The sequence below is a fragment of the Elephas maximus genome, chromosome 16, assembly GCF_024166365.1.
Source record: "Elephas maximus indicus isolate mEleMax1 chromosome 16, mEleMax1 primary haplotype, whole genome shotgun sequence".
Classification (NCBI taxonomy): Eukaryota; Metazoa; Chordata; class Mammalia; order Proboscidea; family Elephantidae; genus Elephas; species Elephas maximus.
This window is the reverse complement of record NC_064834.1, coordinates 46,236,265-46,253,533: the sequence shown is the minus strand read 5'-3', so window position 1 is coordinate 46,253,533 and position 17,269 is coordinate 46,236,265. Positions and strand designations below refer to the sequence as shown.

Below are 17,269 nucleotides of genomic sequence, written 5' to 3'. Positions count from 1 at the left end.
TTAGAATTTCAAATTACCTAAGATGCACTTCCCTAAAGCAGGTGGATGGAACCAGTCCTAGGAACATGTGCAGAGCATCCACCTGTAACCACTATATGACCTTCCGGCAGAGGTAATAAGGAGCTGCAGCACAGCTGGGAATCAAACTCAGGGGAGTGAGCAACTGCGCAGGTACAACACCCCATAATAAGTGCTGCCAACCTTCCCAGAAGCCTTTGTCACGGACTCCAACTTACTGGCAGAGTTCAGGTGGGCAGATAAGGAACGAAAGAGCCACGTGGAACTGCTTATACCAAAAAAGGAATTATCTGAAATCTTAGCTGCTGATTTGCTATTACCCTACTTCCTTTTCTTAGCAAATAATAAAAGCTCGAGACAAAGACTTGTGTGTGGGAGTAGCCTGCTAGAGTGCTATACACTGGGCTGCTGCCCCACTGCACGGTGCTTTCATTTTCTAATAAAGGCTTTCCTTTCAAAAGTCAGCCAAGTCTCCCGGAGGAATTCTTTTCTCATGGACAAGACAGGATTCACTTTTTGGGGTCTATGGGTCCCACACTGTAACATCCTTGGCATCCCAGATGGGACACTGCAACAATGGCTGACTGAGGCCCCAGCCCAGGCGGACAATGGACAGGCCATCTCACCATCGGGACCAGGCAAGTGGCTGCAGGAACATTTTTACTCCCAGCCTTCTCCTGAGGTGAGTGACAACTCTGGCTTCCGAGTGGGTTGGGGCCTATGGAACGCCTTTGTCTTTCTTTCTTTTTTTTTTTTTTTTGGTTTCCTTTTCCTTCTTCTCTCCCTCTTCATACTTTGGATTTTGGGTTTTAGTTAGTCCCAGATGGTTTATCTGTCAGTTTGGAGCCAGGCATAGACACCCACTTTCTGTTAAGTCCTAGGGAAAAGTCCTCTAACTCCTAGGTGTTGGACTGACCTCATCCTGAAGGGCAGAATTTGTTGGTGTTTGGCCTTCTTGAATCACTCTTATTTCTCTCAACTCTGTCCTCTTCTTTTATCGACTCCCCTTGTATCTTTCCTTAAGAGGGTCTCCCAATCACAGTGTGAAGACCTGGGGTGCTGTTTCTGTGTGCCTCCTCAACACCTCTTGGATCCAGCCAGGGACCTTCTATTTAACCTTCGCCTGTTTGATCAGGCATCTTGTCGATTGCCACTGTTCGGTGACTCGTGCCAGAGCCAAGTGTGGTCAGACTTGGTCCTGGATTAAATAGAAAATTGTCTGACCCTCCATAGGCCATGTCAAGGCACTATTCTCACAATCACTGGCCTGTTTCAATTAAAATATTTGGAGTATTGTAGAAACCATGCAGGCAAGATGACAATGGGATGACTTATATAAAAAACTGAAGGAAAAAAATTGCCAGCCAAGAATCATATATACAGCAAAACTATCTCTCAAGTGTCAAGGTGAAATTAGGACATTTCCAGGTAAATAAAAGTTTAGAGAATTCGTATAAACCAAACCAAAACTACAAGAAACAGTAAAGGGAGTACTTTGGTTAGAAAATCAATAATATCAGGTATCAAACCAAGACTAAAACACTAGGCAGAGCAATCAGAAGTCAACACAGACATGGAAATCAAAAAATAAATCAAGGTAAAAACAAACAAACAAAAAGTTCAAAACAGGGTAAAAGTGACGTTATTATGTAAAAGAAGACAACATTAAAACAATAAAGAGGGACTAAGAAATCTAGGCATAGATCTTCCATAAGGAGAGGAAGTTAAGGTGATACGATGAAATAAAAGTTAGGTTTAAATTTAGGAAATTAGGGGTAAATAATAAGGTAACCACAAAGGAGACAAACTATCCTACACATCAACATAAAATACAAGAAAAAAATACAGACTCAGCAGAAAAAAAATAAACGACAGTGAATATGAGGAATGGAGAATATATAATCTACTCAGCACATAAAATTAATGGGAAGAAGAAACTGTCAAGAACACACGCACAAAAAGACATCAAAATGTTAGCACTAAATCCACACCTATCCATAATTACACTGAATGTAAATGGACTAAATGCACCAATAAAGAGACAGAGAGTGGCAGAATGGATTAAGAAAAGATCCATCCATCTGTTGCCTACAACAGACATGCCTTAGACTTAGAGACGCAAACAAACTAAAACTCAAAGGATGGAAAAAATATATCAAGCAAGCAACAATCAAAAAAGAGCAGGAGTTACAATATTAATTTCTGACAAAATAGACTTTAAAGTTAAATCCATCATAAAAGATAAGGAAGGACACTATATAATGATTAAAGGGACAATATACCAAGAAGTTATAACCATATTAAATATTGATGCACCCCTTAACAGGGCTGCAAGATAATAAAACAAATCTATCAGCATTAAAAAGTGAGATAGACCACTCCACAGTAATAGTAGGAGACTTCAACACACCACTTTTGGTGAAGGACAGGATATCAAGAAAGAAGCTCAATAAAGACATGGAAGATCTAAATGCCACAATAAACCAATGTGACCTCATAGACATCTACAGAACACTCCACCCAACAGCAACCAAGTATAATTTCTTTTCTAGTGCACATGGAACATTCTCTACAATAGATTACGTATTAGATCATAAAGCAAGCCTTAGCAGAATCCAAAACGTTGAAATATTACAAAGCATCTTCTCTGACCATAAGGCCATAAAAGTGGAAAACAATAACAGAAAAAGCATGGAAAAGAAATCAAACACTTGGAAATGGAACAATACCCTGCTCAAAAGAGACTGGATTATAAAAGACATTAAGGATGGAATAAAGAAATTCATAGAATCCAATGAGAATGAAACCACTTCCTATCAGAACCTTTTTGGCACAGCTAAAGCAGTGCCCAGAGGTCAATTTATATCAATAAATGTACACATACAAAAAGAAGAAAGGGCCAAAATCAAAGAATTATCCCTGCAACTTGAACGAATAGAAAGACAGCAACAAAAGAAACCGTCAGGCACTAGAAGAAAATAAATAATAAAAATGAGAGCATAACTAAATGAAATAGGAAACACAAAAACAAATGCAAGAATTAACAAGACCAAAAGCTGGTCCTTTGAGAAAATCAACTAAATTGATAAACCAAAGGCTAAAGTGACAAAAGAAAATGAGGAGAGGAGGCAAATAACCCGAATAAAAATGAGATGGGCAATATTACAACAGACCCAACTGATATTAAAAGAATCGTATCAAATTACTATGAAAAATTGTATTCTAACAAATTCAAAAACCTAGAAGAAATGGATGAATTCCTAGAAACACACTACCTACCTAGACTAACACAAACAGAGGTAGAACAACTAAATAGACCCTTAAGAAAAGAAGAATTTGAAAAGTTAATCAAAAAACTCCCAGCAAAAATAAAGCCCTGACCCAGATGGCTTCACTGCAGATTTCTACCAAACTTTCAGAGAAGAGTTAACACCACTACTACTAAAGGTATTTCAAAGCATAGAAAAGGATGAAATACTCCCAAACTCATTCTATGAAGCCACCTTATCCCTGATACCAAAACCAAGTAAAGACATCACAAAAGGAGAAAATTCCAGACATATATCCCTCATGAACACAGATGTAAAAATCCTCGACAAAATTCTAGCCAATAGAATTCAACAACATACCAAAAAAAATAGTTCACCATGACCAAGTGGGACTCACGCCATGCATCTAATGATTCAACATTAGAAATGTAATCTATCATGTAAATAAACAAAAGACAAGAATCACATGATTTTATCAATTGATGCAGAAAAGGCATTGGACAAAGTTCAACACCCATTCATGATAAAAACTCTTAGCAAAATAGGAACAGAAGGAAAATTCCTCAACATAATAAAGGGCATTTATACAAAGGCAATAGTCAACATCATCCTAAATGGAGAGAGCCCGAAAGTATTCTGCTTGAGATCAGGAACCAGACAAGGATGCCCTTTATCACCACTCTTATTCAACATTGTGCTGGAGGTCCCAGCCAGAGCAATTCGGCAAAATAAAGAAATAAAGGGTGTCCAGACTGACAAGAAAGAAGTAAAAATATCTCTGTTTGTAGGTGACATGATCTTATACACAGAAAACCCTAAAGAATCCTCAAGAAAACCACTCAAACTCATAGAAGAGTTCAGCAGAGCAGCAGGATACAAGATAAACATACAAAAATCAGTTGGATTCCTCTACACCAACAAAAAGAACATCGAAGAGGAAATCACCAAGTCAATGTCATTTACAGTAGCCCCCAAGAAGAGAAAATACTTAGGAATAAATCTTACCAGAGATGTAAAAGACTTATACAAAAGAACTACAAAACACTTCCGCAAGAAACCAAAAGAGACCTACATAAATGGAAAAGCATACCTTGCTCATGGATAGGAAGACTTCATATTATAAAAATGTCTATTCTAATAAGAGAGATCTACAGATTTAATGCAATTCTGATCCAAATTCCAAAGATATTTTTTAATGAGTTGGAGAAACAGATGACCAACTTCATGTGGAAGGGAAAGAGGCCCCAGAGAAGTAAAGCATTACTGAAAAAGAAGAACAAAGTGGGAGGCCTTATTTTACCTGATTTTGGAACCTATTACACTGTCATAGTAGTCAAAACAGCCTGGTAGTGGTACAACAATAGATACATAGACCAATGCAACAGAATTGAGAATCCAGACATAAATCCATCCACATATGAGCAATTGATATTTGACAAAGGCACCAAAACAGTTAAATGGGGGAAAGGACAGTCTTCTTAACAAATGGTGCTGGCATAACTGGATATCCATCTGCAAAAAAATGAAACAAGACCCATACCTCACTCCATGCACAAAATGAGCTCAAAATGGATCAAAGACCTAAAAATAAAATCTAAAATGATAAAGATCAAGGAATCAAGAATAAGGACAACGTTAGGAGCCCTAATACATGGCATAAAAAGTACACAAAACATTACTAACAATGCAGAGGAAAAACTAAATAACTGGGAGCTTCTAAAAATCAAACACCTATGCTCATTCAAAGACTTCACCAAAAATGTAAAAAGATTACCTACAGACTGGGAAAAAGTTTTTAGCTATGACATTTCCGATCAGCGCCTGATCTCTAAAATCTACATGATACTGCAGAAACCAACTACAAGAAGACAAATCACGTGATGAAAAAATGGGCAAAAGATATGAACAGACACTTTACTACAGAAGACGTTCAGGTAGCTAACAGATATATGAGGAAATGCTCACGATCATTACTATTAGAGAAATGCAAATCAAGACTACAATGAGATTTCATCTCACTCCAACAAGGTTAACATTAATCCAAAAGCACAAAATAATAAATGTTTGAGAGGCTGTGGAGACATTGGAACACTTATACACTGCTGGTGGGAATGTACAATGGTGCAACCAGTTGGAAATCCATTTGGCACTTCCTTGAAAAGCTAGAAATAGAACTACCATATGATCCAGAAATCCCACTCCTTGGAACATATCCTTGAGAAATAAGAGCCCTTTACAAGAACAGATACATGCACACCCATGTTTATTGCAGCACTGTTTGCAATAGCAAAAAGATGGAAGCAACCAAGGTGCCCGTCAACAGATGAATGGATAAATAAATTATGGTATATTCACACAATGGAATACTCGCCTTGGTAAAGAACAGTGATGAATCTGTGAAACATTTCACAATATGGAGGAGTCTGGAAGGCACTATGCTGAGTGAAACTAGTCAGTTGCAAAAGGACAAATATCATGTTACACCACTGTTATAAGAACTCTACAAATAGTTTAATCAGAGAAGAAAGTATTCTTTGGTGGTTACTTGAGGGCGAAGGGAGGGAGGGTGAGATAGGGGTATTCACTAATTAGATAGTAGATAAGAACTACTTTAGGTGACGGGAAAGACAACACACAGTACATGCAAGGTCAGCACAACGGGACTCAACCAAATGCAAAGAAGTCTCCTGAATAAACTGAATGCTTTGAAGGCCAGCATAGCAGGGGTTGGGGTTTGGGGACCATGGTTTCAGGGGACATCTAAGTCAATCGGCATAATAAAATCTATTAAGAAAATATTCTGCAACCCACTTTGGAGATTGGCATCTGGGATCTCAAACGCTAGCAAGTGGCTATCTAAGATGCATCAATTGGTCTCAACCCACCTGGACCAAAGGAGAATGGAGAACACCAAGGACACAAGGTAATCACAAGCCCAAGAGACAGAAAGGGCCACATAAACCAGAGACTACATCAGCCTGAGACCAACAGAAGTAGATGGTGCCTGGCTGCAACTGATGACGCCCTGACAGGGAATTCAACAGAGAACCACTGAAGGAACAGGAGAGCAGTGGGATGCAGACCCCAAATTCTCATAAAAATATCAGACTTAATGGTCTGACTGAGACTAGAAGGAGTCCTGTGGTCATGGTCCCCACACCTTCTGTTGGCCCAGGAAAGGAACCATTCCCAAAGCCAACTCTTCAGACAGGGATTGGACTGGACAATGGTTTGGAGACGGATGCTGGTGAGGAGTTATCTTCTTGGATCAGGTGGACACTTGAGACTATTTTGTCATCTCCTGTCTGGAACGGACATGAGAGGGTAGAGGAGGTTAGAATCTGGTGAAATGGACACGAAAAGAGAGAGTGGAGAGAGGGAGCAGCCTGTCTCATTAATGGGAGTGTAATTGGGAGTGTGTAGCAAGCTGTATATAAGTTTTCGTGTGAGAGACTTACTTGATTTGTAAACTTTCACTTAAAGTACAATAAAAATTAAAAAAAAAAAAGATTTGGCTGCTTCAAAATTGTTAGGGTTGCTTTGTCACTGGGGACACTGGGATTGAGAATGCTCCTATATCCAACAGGACGCCCGATCCCGTGGACTTCCCCCTTTGCCCTCATATCAATTGCTAGTAGGGCATAAACTTTATCACCATGGGAAATAATCCCAGCATTCCCCAGGACACCCCGTTGGGCTGTCTTTCAAGGAAGTGGGGGCCCTATCAGTTAGATGGGTTAAGGAAGAAAAAACTTATTAAATATTGCACTCAGGATTGTCCCTAGAATGAACTGGGGTACCAAGAAAAGTGGCTGGCCTCTGGCTCTCTGTCGTTTAACACCATCCTTCAATTGAGTATTCTTTTTTTTTTGCCAAAGGGAAGAGAAGACCATTGAAATTCCCTATGTACAAGCCTTCATGGGCTTGTACAAGACAAGAAACTTAGAAAAAAGTGTAATTTAGGATATCCCAACAGGTGTCCCCCTACGGTGCTCCTAAATAAATCCACTGGCCAGGAAGAAGATCTCCTGGATATCCTTTTCATTCCAACCCCCTCCCCGGTCCCCCCCCCCCCCCCCCCCGCAACCAGGCCTGACCACTGTGGAGCCAGAGACAAGGCCGGTCACAGTGCCCTCAGATGCTCAGGCCCCACCCACTCATGCCTCATTTCCAATGGGACTTACATCAGGCCATAAATTATACCCTCCTTTTTTTTGGAGGAGGTCCTTAAGCCAGCAGCCCCTATACTGTGCCCCTTGAGAGAAGTCCCCAATGGAATAGGAACCGCTATTAAAGTCCATGTTCCCTTCTCTATGCAGGATATAAGCCAATGTACGGAACAACTGGGATCCTAATCAGAACCCCCAGAGGTTCAGAAAAGAGTTTGAAAAGCTGAGCTTAAATTTCTCCCTAACCTGGAGAGATGTCATGGTCATTTTAACCCGATGCTGTAATGATGAAGAGAAATTCAGGATTTTAGCCCGAGCCTGAGAGGTGGCAGATGAAATGCAACGGTCTAATCCGCAACTTCCCCTAGTGGACGAAGCTATTCCTCCAGGGGAGCCAAGGTGGGATCCAAATTCTAGGGCCAGTCAAGAAAATCTAAAACACGTTAGCGTGCATTCTACAAGGAATGGCAAGAAGAATCAAAAAGGCTGTAAATTATGATAAAATTAAAGAAATCACTCAAGGCAGCGAGGAGAATCCTGCAGTTTTCTTACGAAGACTGACAGAGGGTTTTAAGAAATTCACCCGTACAGATTGGGAGAGTTCCGAAGGGAAGATAGTTTTGGCACATGCATTTATCACCCAGGCTGCACCAGATATTAGGAGAAAGTTACAAAAGCTAGAAGCGGGACCCAAGACCCCAGTCTTTAGACTGGAGGAAGAGGCTACCAAGGTCTTCGATAACCGAGACCAGGAGGAAGAGGCGAAAAGGAGGAGAGAGAGGCCGGGAAAGATAGGAAAATAGAGAAGCAAACCCGTGTCCTAGGAAGTCAACAGGCCAAACCCTTGGCTGTGGTCACCGGTACCTCCACTGGAGGGCCCCACACTGCTAGCGGGAAAACAAGCCTCAGCCTCGGGCAAAACCAGTGTGCCTGTTGCAGCGAAGAGCGTCTTTGGAAAGGTGAGTGCCTGCGTCTCCCTAAAGGAAGGAGATGCGAGAACCCCAAACCACCATCCCCCTTGCTGGCTCTTTAGCAGCAGGACTACTGACGGCGCCCTGAGGGTCCCCCCTTCAGGTGAGATTATCATCTCTCCAAGCTTTCCTTGGGTGTCTCTTGAGGTGGAAGGTAAGGATATCCTTTTTTTTATTGGATAAGGGGTCAGCCTTTTCTGTTCTCTCATTTGGAATGGTACCTCTCCCTAAAAGTAGCTCAGTGGTTGGGGTTGATGGAAAGCCGAAACCCCAATATTTTACACAGCCTCTAAAATGCCAGGTGGGAGAGTGGCAAGGAGCCCACTCTCTCCTTTTTATCCCTGAATGCCCAGACACTTTACTGGGGCAAGACCTTATTTGCCAACTGGAGACTCAGGTGTTTTGGGGCCCTGCAGAAGATATCCACCCGCTGCTGATGGTGGCAGGTACGGCTGGTGACCAGGAACTAAAACAAACTTTGCCTCTCAGCGATGAGGTGGGCCAACCAGTATGGGATATTAGCAGCGTGGGTTTAGCAGGTAATATACCCCCTGTAAAAATCCAATTAAAGCCAGGATTTCCTTGCCCTTGGAAAACACAGTATCCTATAAAATTGGAGCCTTTAATAGGGTTGAAACCTTTAGTAAACCACTTCCAGGCACATAAAATTTTGGTTCCTTGTGAGTCCCCCTGTAACACTCCCATCTTACTTGTAAAGAAATCAGATGAAACATACAGGTTTGTGCAGGGCCTGTGGGTGGTAAATGAGGCTGTGATTCCTATTCATCCTATGGTCCCCAACCCCTACACTCTAATCTCCCAAATTCTGGGGGACCAAAAGTATTCACTGTGTTAGATTTGGAAGAAGTCTTCTTCTGTATCCCCCTGCATGTTGATTCCCAGTTCCTATTTGCTTTTGAATGGCGAGACCCTCATACGGGTGAGACCGCTCAACTCTGCTGCACTCGCCTCCCACAGGATTTGGGGACAGCCCTCACCTGTTTGGAAACGCTTTGGGAGGAGAATTGAGAACAGCACGGTGGTCCAATATGTGGACGACCTACTGATTGCAAGCCCGACCTGACAAGATTCCAGGGAGGACGCTGTAAGGACGTTAAGATTCCTGGATGAACGGAGACATCACGTTTCCCCTAAAAAGGCTCAGCTATCCCAACCCTAAGTTAAATATCAGGGGTTTATCATTACTGAGGGAAAAAGAATGCTAGATCCTGGGCAAAAGAAGCTTATCCTCGATATCCCTGAGCCCACTACCAGGGAACATCTCTGGGGATTCTTAGGTATGAGTGGGTTTTGCCAGGTATGGATCCCAAATTATGGAGTAATAGCTAAAGCCTTGCATGAGGCCTTGAAGGGAGAAGAAGCCCAACCCTTGACCTGAAGCCCGGAATGTAAAAAGGCTTTTCAGATGCTCAAAGAAGAGGTGACTGCCACACCAGCTCTGGGACTTCCCAACCTTAAGAAACTTTTTAAGTTATATGTATCTTAAAAGCATGAAGTAGCTGTGGGAGTCCTCAGGCAGATGTTAGGCCCAGTGTTCCAACCAGTGGCTTACTTGTCAAAACAGCTAGATGAAGTGGCCAAAGGGTGGCCCGGGTGTTTATGAGCTGTGGCGGCTACTGCTCTAACGGTTAAGGAAGCATCCAGACTTTCTTTGGGCCAGCCCACAGAGGTACTCACTCCACACCCGGTCCAGGCAGTTGTGGAAACAAAAGATAAATGGATAACCAGGGGACATATTAGTCAGCATTAAGCCCTATTGCTGTATACCCCTGAAGTCACCCTAAAGGTCTGTAATACCTTAAACCCAGCCACCGTAATCCCCATCTCAAACCAGGCTTCCGCACTCCACGGCTGCACCCACATAATAAACGAAGTATTCTCCTCAAGACCAGACCTGATGGACCAGCCGTTAGAAAATCTAGATTAGGAATGGTTCACTGATGGAAGCAGTTATGTAGAACACGGAACTAGGAGGTCAGGTGATGCAGTAGTGAGCCAAAGCCAGGTCGTTGAGTCCGGCCCCCTGCCAAAAGGAACCTCAGCCCAAAAGGCTGAGCCATTTGCCCTGATCAGAGTTCTAGAATTGGGAAAAAGGAAAAGGCTTAATTTGTATCTAGACTCCAAATATGCCTTTTTGATTCTTCATGTTTGTGCAGCAATATGGAAAGAAAGGGGAATGTTAACAGCAAGAAATTCCGCTATAAAACATAAAGACCTCATTTTAAGGTTGCTACAGGCTGTAACCTTGCCAGAACAACTGGCAGTGGTTCATTGTAGGGCTCGCCAAAAGAGAGAAGACAAAGTCTTCAAAGGAAATTCTAGGGCAGACACAGAGGCAAAGTCGGCAGCAAGAAGGGAGGAGGTTTGTCAAGAATACCCCCTCCTTCCCAAAGCATCACTGGCCCGAGTATGGGCCAGAAGATATCCAATACTGTCAGAAAAGGGGATTAGAAAAAGAGACATCTGGGTGATATGTCACAGTGGGAGGTCAGATCCTGCTGCCTCAGGAATAAGAATGGAAAATAGTGAAGTCAATCCATCAGGACACCCATTATGGACCAGATAGCCTTTCAAGGCTTCTAAAGTCCATCGTGTTTCACCCAGATCTAGAGAAAACAGTTAAGCAGGTAGTAAAGGGCTGTGAAGTATGCCTTCATAACAGTTTAAAAAATCACCCTACTCCACCCCCATGCTTAATCCTGTCCAGCACCAAGGAACATACCTGGGTGAGGACTGGCAAGTAGATTTCACACTTATGCCCCAATCACAGTGTTATAAATACCTACTGGTGTTTGTAGACACCTTCACTGGGTGGGTTGAATCCTTTCCAGCTTGGACCAAAAGGGCTATGGAAGTCTGCAAAGCCTTATTAAAAGAGATTATCCCCAGGTTTGGCTCTACCAAAATCCCTCCAAAGCACTTATGGCAGCAGTCATCCAAAAATTATCAGAGGCACTGGGCATTAAATACAGGTTACATTCCTCATGGCATCCTCAGGCTTCTGGAAAAGTAGAGAGAATGAAGCAAACCTTAAAGAGAACCATTGCTAAATTATGTCAAGAGACTCAGTCTAAATTGCCTGTCATGCTGTCAATTGGTTTAATGCAGGTCCGAGCAGCCCCTAGAGGGAAAATAAAATGAAGCCCTTTTGAAATAACTCATGGCAAGCCCTTCGTAACTCAAGGCTTTGTCAAATACATAACAGAATTAGGAAAGTTCCAACAGGCCTTAAGAGACTATGGAGGGAAGGCCCTCCCTAGGCCTCCAACGCAAATAGGAGAAACAAAAATACAACCCGTAGATCAGGTGCTTATAAAATCCTGGCGAGAGGGAGGGCCTGAACACCAACTTCAGGAGAAATGGAAGGGACGGCACCACATTATTACAGCCACATCGTCAGCCATCAAAGTCCAAGGAATTTCCTCTTGGATTCACGTGTCTAGAGTAAAGCCTTATGTCTTACACGAAATACAAGAAAAGGAGCAGGAATGTCCCTGTGAGCCCATCGAAGACCTCAAATTCCTCTTAAGGTGAAGAGACCCCTCCTCCAGATGAGTAGCCATCCCCATACCCTAACTAGCGTTTTAGGCGTGGGCTTTGTTGTAGCACTAATACCCCTCGTAGTCCTAGTCAGCCCCAAAGTACTTCCTCTGTTTGGGACAAATCAGGTCCCCTGGTGCTGTGAAACCCCCAGGGTGGGGGCTCTGCCCATCAATCATCAGTTGATTCCCCTGTGCTAGTATAAGAGCACTAATGCTTTGGAAAATCTCCCTACTTCTTCCTTCTCTTTTCATACGAAGCAGCAGGGCAATGGGAGGCTAACTCATTGGCTAGGTTGGTTCAGGCATACAGTTTGGGGTCAAATCTATCTAACTGTTGGATGTGCTCCTGCAAACGACACTGCCTCAACCACCCACCTCTGTTTTGAAATTTTCCCAGTTACAAATTTCCCCAACGTCTTTGCTGCATGCGTTTCCACCAGCTCGCCATACGCGCAAGTGCCTACCCTTTTGGTAGAGAACAACACCCCCAATCATACTTCATAGTTCAATTCAATGAACCTTTCCTTATCCTATAACCCTTCTCTGTCAGAGTTTGACTAGTTAAATTGGTTACTTCCAGGCTAAAACAGTCCCAGATGAAGGTCATGATGCTGCAGGGCTTTCACCTGGTTCCCCGGGATTGTCAAAAGCTAGATCTAGAAAGAGAGAGAGAATTTTACTCAGCTAGGCAGGACAGCACCCCTAACCAGCAGGAAGTAGATACAGAAGAAGAGACCATCATCCATCTTCCATAAGTAACATGAGTAACATTCTCTCAGGGGGGAATTGAAACAGGCAGGCTAGAACAAGAAGCCCTGTAGCATCTGACTATGTCCAAACCATTTCCTGGGAAAAACAGCTCCATAAAATGCTGTTAGAGTTTCAGATTACCTAAGATACATTTCCCTAACGTTGTTTTTCAGAAGCAGAAGTTTTCACAGAAGTGCACAGTCCTAGGGACATGTGCAGAACATCCATCTGTGACCGCTATATGACTTTCCAGCAGAGGCAGTAAAGAGCTGTGGCTGCAGTTGGGAATTGACCTTGGGGAACAGGTGACTGCGCAGGCACGATACTCCATAATAAGTGCTGCCAGCCTTCTCCGGAGCCTTTGTCATGGACTCCAACTTACCGGCAGAGTGCGCACTCAGATAAGGAACTAAAGAGCCATGTCGAACTGCTTCTACCAAATAAAGAACTATATGAAATCCTAGCTGCTGATTTGCTATTACCCCATTTCCTTTTCTCATCGAATAATAAAAGCTCAAGACAAAGACTTGTGTGCAGGAGTAGACTGCTAGAGTGCTATACACTCGGCTGCTGCCCCACTGCACAGTGCTTTCATTTTCTAATAAATGCTTTCCTTTCAAAAGTCAGCCAAGTCTCCCGGAGTAATTCTTTTCTCGTGGATAAGAGAAGGACTCACTTTTTGGGGTCTGTGGGTCCCAGACTGTAACAACGGGGAGGGAGCGGTTGGCAAACAAACATAGAAGGTGCACATTTTGTGTGTGTGTAAAAGTACAACACTCTTTATTTTTAAACCAAAAGTATTCCCTGAACCCTTCTTTAAATCAAACAATAGTTAGTTGGGAATGAATGCCTACCTCTTTTAAAAACTCTCTATGTGGGATCAAACTGACAACAGAAACTTGAAAGATTAGATAGGAAATGTTGGAGGCAGCGAGTTTACTTTATTGGGGAAGGAAAAATAGGAAGAAAGAAAGGAAAAGGAGAAAAGGAAGGTGAGAATTGTTGCACCACTGACAAAATAGAAGCAAAGTCACACAAGTGCACATGTAGAAATTATTGAATTGGTGCATGTTTTGCTGTGTATATTTCCACGAACAACAAATTAGATAAAATATTTTTAAAAAGATGAGTTCTTTTTTGTTGTTTTGTTTTGTTTCCTTTCAGCATATTGATATTTTTAAAGGGTCTAGCTATATAACATGTTCACCAGCCTGATTTGGGGGGACTGTTTTTTGTAATGAGTTTCCAGTTATGTGTTGTTGGAAATAAAATTACATAGGTGATGCTGTGTATGTCCCATTGCAACACATTGTGCGGGGGTATGAATGGATGGGGGTGGGAAATAATGACAGTTTATTCCATTATTGCTTATGCTAAGTTCCTCACTTGGTAAAAAGTGTCTATGTGATGTCTTCATTGTAGAGGTACTGTTTTCCATATGAAATGAATGGAAAAATCTATGGCATGGTACTTTAAGCCTTTGAATATCTTGTTTGCCAAACAATTCACAGTTTTAGCATTAAGTGATGATCCTTGCCTGAATTATCATACAATGATTTTTCTAATTTTACCATTCCTTTTCATTTTTCACTGAAATGTACCTGTACAGAAGAGTTCCCCCAAAACCAGTCTATTATTACTTCGTATAGCCTTGCCTTCCTCCCATTAGAAAATGCTTTATACACACTGTTTATTCCCTCTTCTAATGTTCTGATGTCATTGATACATTAACTTCTCTGGTTTCCTGTTGCATTTCTTTTGGTTTTGGATAGTCCTCGAGAATTCATCTCCTAGGTTGGTATCTGGCTGGTACAATCTTATGTCCTAGATTCAGGCTGTGGCCTGAAGTTGCTTGTTCTCAGACCAAAGGACACCCTTTAGTAGTTCTTGTAAGTTTGGTTCGGTCTTTCCATATTCCTTAATTTCTGTTTTATGGAAATGTCCTAATTTACCAGCATACTCGAATGAGAGTTTTATAGGATGTATTATTCTTGGTTGGCAATTCTTCTCTTTCAAGGTATTATATATGTCATCCCATTGCCTTCTTGTCTACATGGTTTCTGCCAAATAATCAGAGTTTAGTGTTATTGTTTCTCCTCTGTATGTGACTTTTTGGTTTTCTTGAGCTGCTCTCAGGATTTTTTCTTTGTCCTTGGTTTTAGTGAGTGGAATTATGATATACTTTGATGATTTCTTTTGGGGTCAATCCTATATTGGGTTCTTTGAGCTTCTCGGATGCTCAGCTTTTCATCTTTCATGGTATTAGAGAAGTTTTTTTCAGCAATTCTTCAATGATTGTGCCTGGTTCTGGAACTCTGCTCCCTTGCAAATTTTTTGCTTTTGATTATATCCCACATAATTCTCAGGTTTTTTTCTTTTTTCTTCATTCTTTTTTCTGATTTTTCCTCAAACACAGTTGCACCCAAGTATTTGTCTTCAATTGCACTGATCCTGTCTTCCATCATTTCAAACCTGCTCCTCAGCACTTCTCTGACACTCTCCATTTCTGAAATCTTCTGGTTTATCTTTTGAATTTCTAATTGTTGTTTTTATATGATTTCTGGTTGTGAATTTATTTTGGAATCTTGTTCCTGTATTATTTTCCTGAATTCTTCATTTTTTATCCGTATTTTTCACAATTTTGTCTGCCTTTTCCATGAATTTGTCTATTTTTTCCTCATTTTTGTCTGCTCTTTGCTTCAACTCTTGGATAGCTTTGAATATTAGAGATTTGAATTCACTGTCAGGCAGTGCCTTTTTTTCTACTGGAAAGTCATCTGTTGTTTTCTTTTGGATGCCTACTGGTACCATCCTGTCCTTTTTTTTTTTTTACTGTCTTTTGATATTGTCTGCTGTCTTTGGGACATTCAGTAGTTATTTTCTTCATTTATTGGTTGTAGATCTGTTTGTTCTGTCCTGCTTTTTTGTTTTATTTGGTTATGTCTGAGCAGGCAGGCTGTGCGTTCTTTGTTATTTGCTCATCGGTGGTCATGATACTTGTCATGTCCTTGTCCAAAGGGCAGGTCCAGTTGCTCAGGTATGGTGCAGAAGGGAAGTTCCAGCTGAAGGGGAGGGGCTAGGATGGGTTCTTTGTGGCATGTACTAGGGCTAAATGGGTGGACCAGGAATCAGTATAAATTTATCTACAAATATACATAATTTTCTGTCCTTCCATTAGAGTTTGTCTGATTGCTAAGTTCAGAGCTATCGATTTTGGATATTGAGCCAATTTACCTACATCTTTCTTGGTTAGGGTCCTGCCATATGAAGTTCTCAAGGCCATAGCCTTACAGCATACTCGGAATGGGGTCGTGGTGGCTCAACAATCTGTAAACCATGCATTGATGAATGACAGGGACAGTCGCTATTGCTTAACTGCTTGGACATGCATTGGCCTAACTCTTGGAAATTCCAGCAAGCCCACTGTTGGCAATGCTGACATTTCCTTAGTTAATGCATGGGTTCAACCCTCCAGCCATATGTCTTCCTCACTAATATACTGTGGTCAGATATTACAATTTTTGCCAGGAATATGTTGGACCCATGCCAGGGTTGGCCCAGGTATGTGGAGATGAATACTCCTTTTTTCAGTTAGTGGTTGTGTGTTGTAGCACTTCCTTCGATGCCCATGTAAGACTTCCCATGGGGGAATATTTGTCGTCTACCCAAGGAAATTTTTGGAACAAAAGCCAATTGGGTTAAATTTAGAGTCTGTAAGATTTTTAATCCATAAAGACCATGTGGCAAATCTTTGTGAATATAAACATTGTAATCTGAGCTTTGATTCAGAATGTATGGGAGCAAGACTGTGGTCTGTTTGCACAGCTTCTTTTAAAAGTGTTAGAGAATGTTCCTTTGTAGGTCCCCAAGTGAATGTCTTACTAGCTGTTTCATAAATGGGTTTAAGAATTAATCCTAAGTGTGCTATATGTTCTCTACAATACCCCCATAAACCTATAAGTGCTCGTGCAACTTTTTTGTTGGTGGGGAGTAAAGTCTGTAACAACTTGTTGATTACAGGATTAGGAATTGAAAACCAAGTGAAAAGATTCCAAGGCACCTTAGACTCAGTATGAGTTGCCTAGGTCGCTTTCCTAGCGTGAGACTTGGCATTGGCAACTTTGAGCAACTTGACCTTCAGTGTCATTGATATACACACAACACTGATTTCCAACTAAGGCACAGATCCCCCTTGAAAGATGAGAATATAGTCTAAAGCTAAATTGTTTTGTAAAATTATTTAATGTAAATTCTGCAGTTCTCAGAAAATGGTCATTATAAGAGATCCCAGCTCTTGTATTGAGTCCTGTTATCCTAAACCAATTCTTTCATAAACTGTTTGGAGCCTAATAATAATTCTTTAAATGCATAACCTACCAGTACCAGGGAAAAAAAGGAAATGGATCCAATAGTTGAGCATTTAAATAGGGTTTGCTCTGATAAGGTCTCTTAAGCACTGAGGGCCAAAGTGATAGACAAGATAATGTTCCTTTAAAGCAAAGAAAAGCTTAATGCTAGAGTCTGTAGAA

The 17,269-nt window shown here is 41.6% G+C and overlaps 1 pseudogene; it reads right to left on the bottom strand.

Moving 5' to 3' along the window:
- LOC126060002 (cytochrome P450 2C42-like) overlaps positions 1 to 8,543 on the bottom strand; it is a 79,529-nt pseudogene extending 70,986 nt beyond the window's left edge.
- Between the last annotated feature and the right edge of the window lie 8,726 nt (positions 8,544 to 17,269).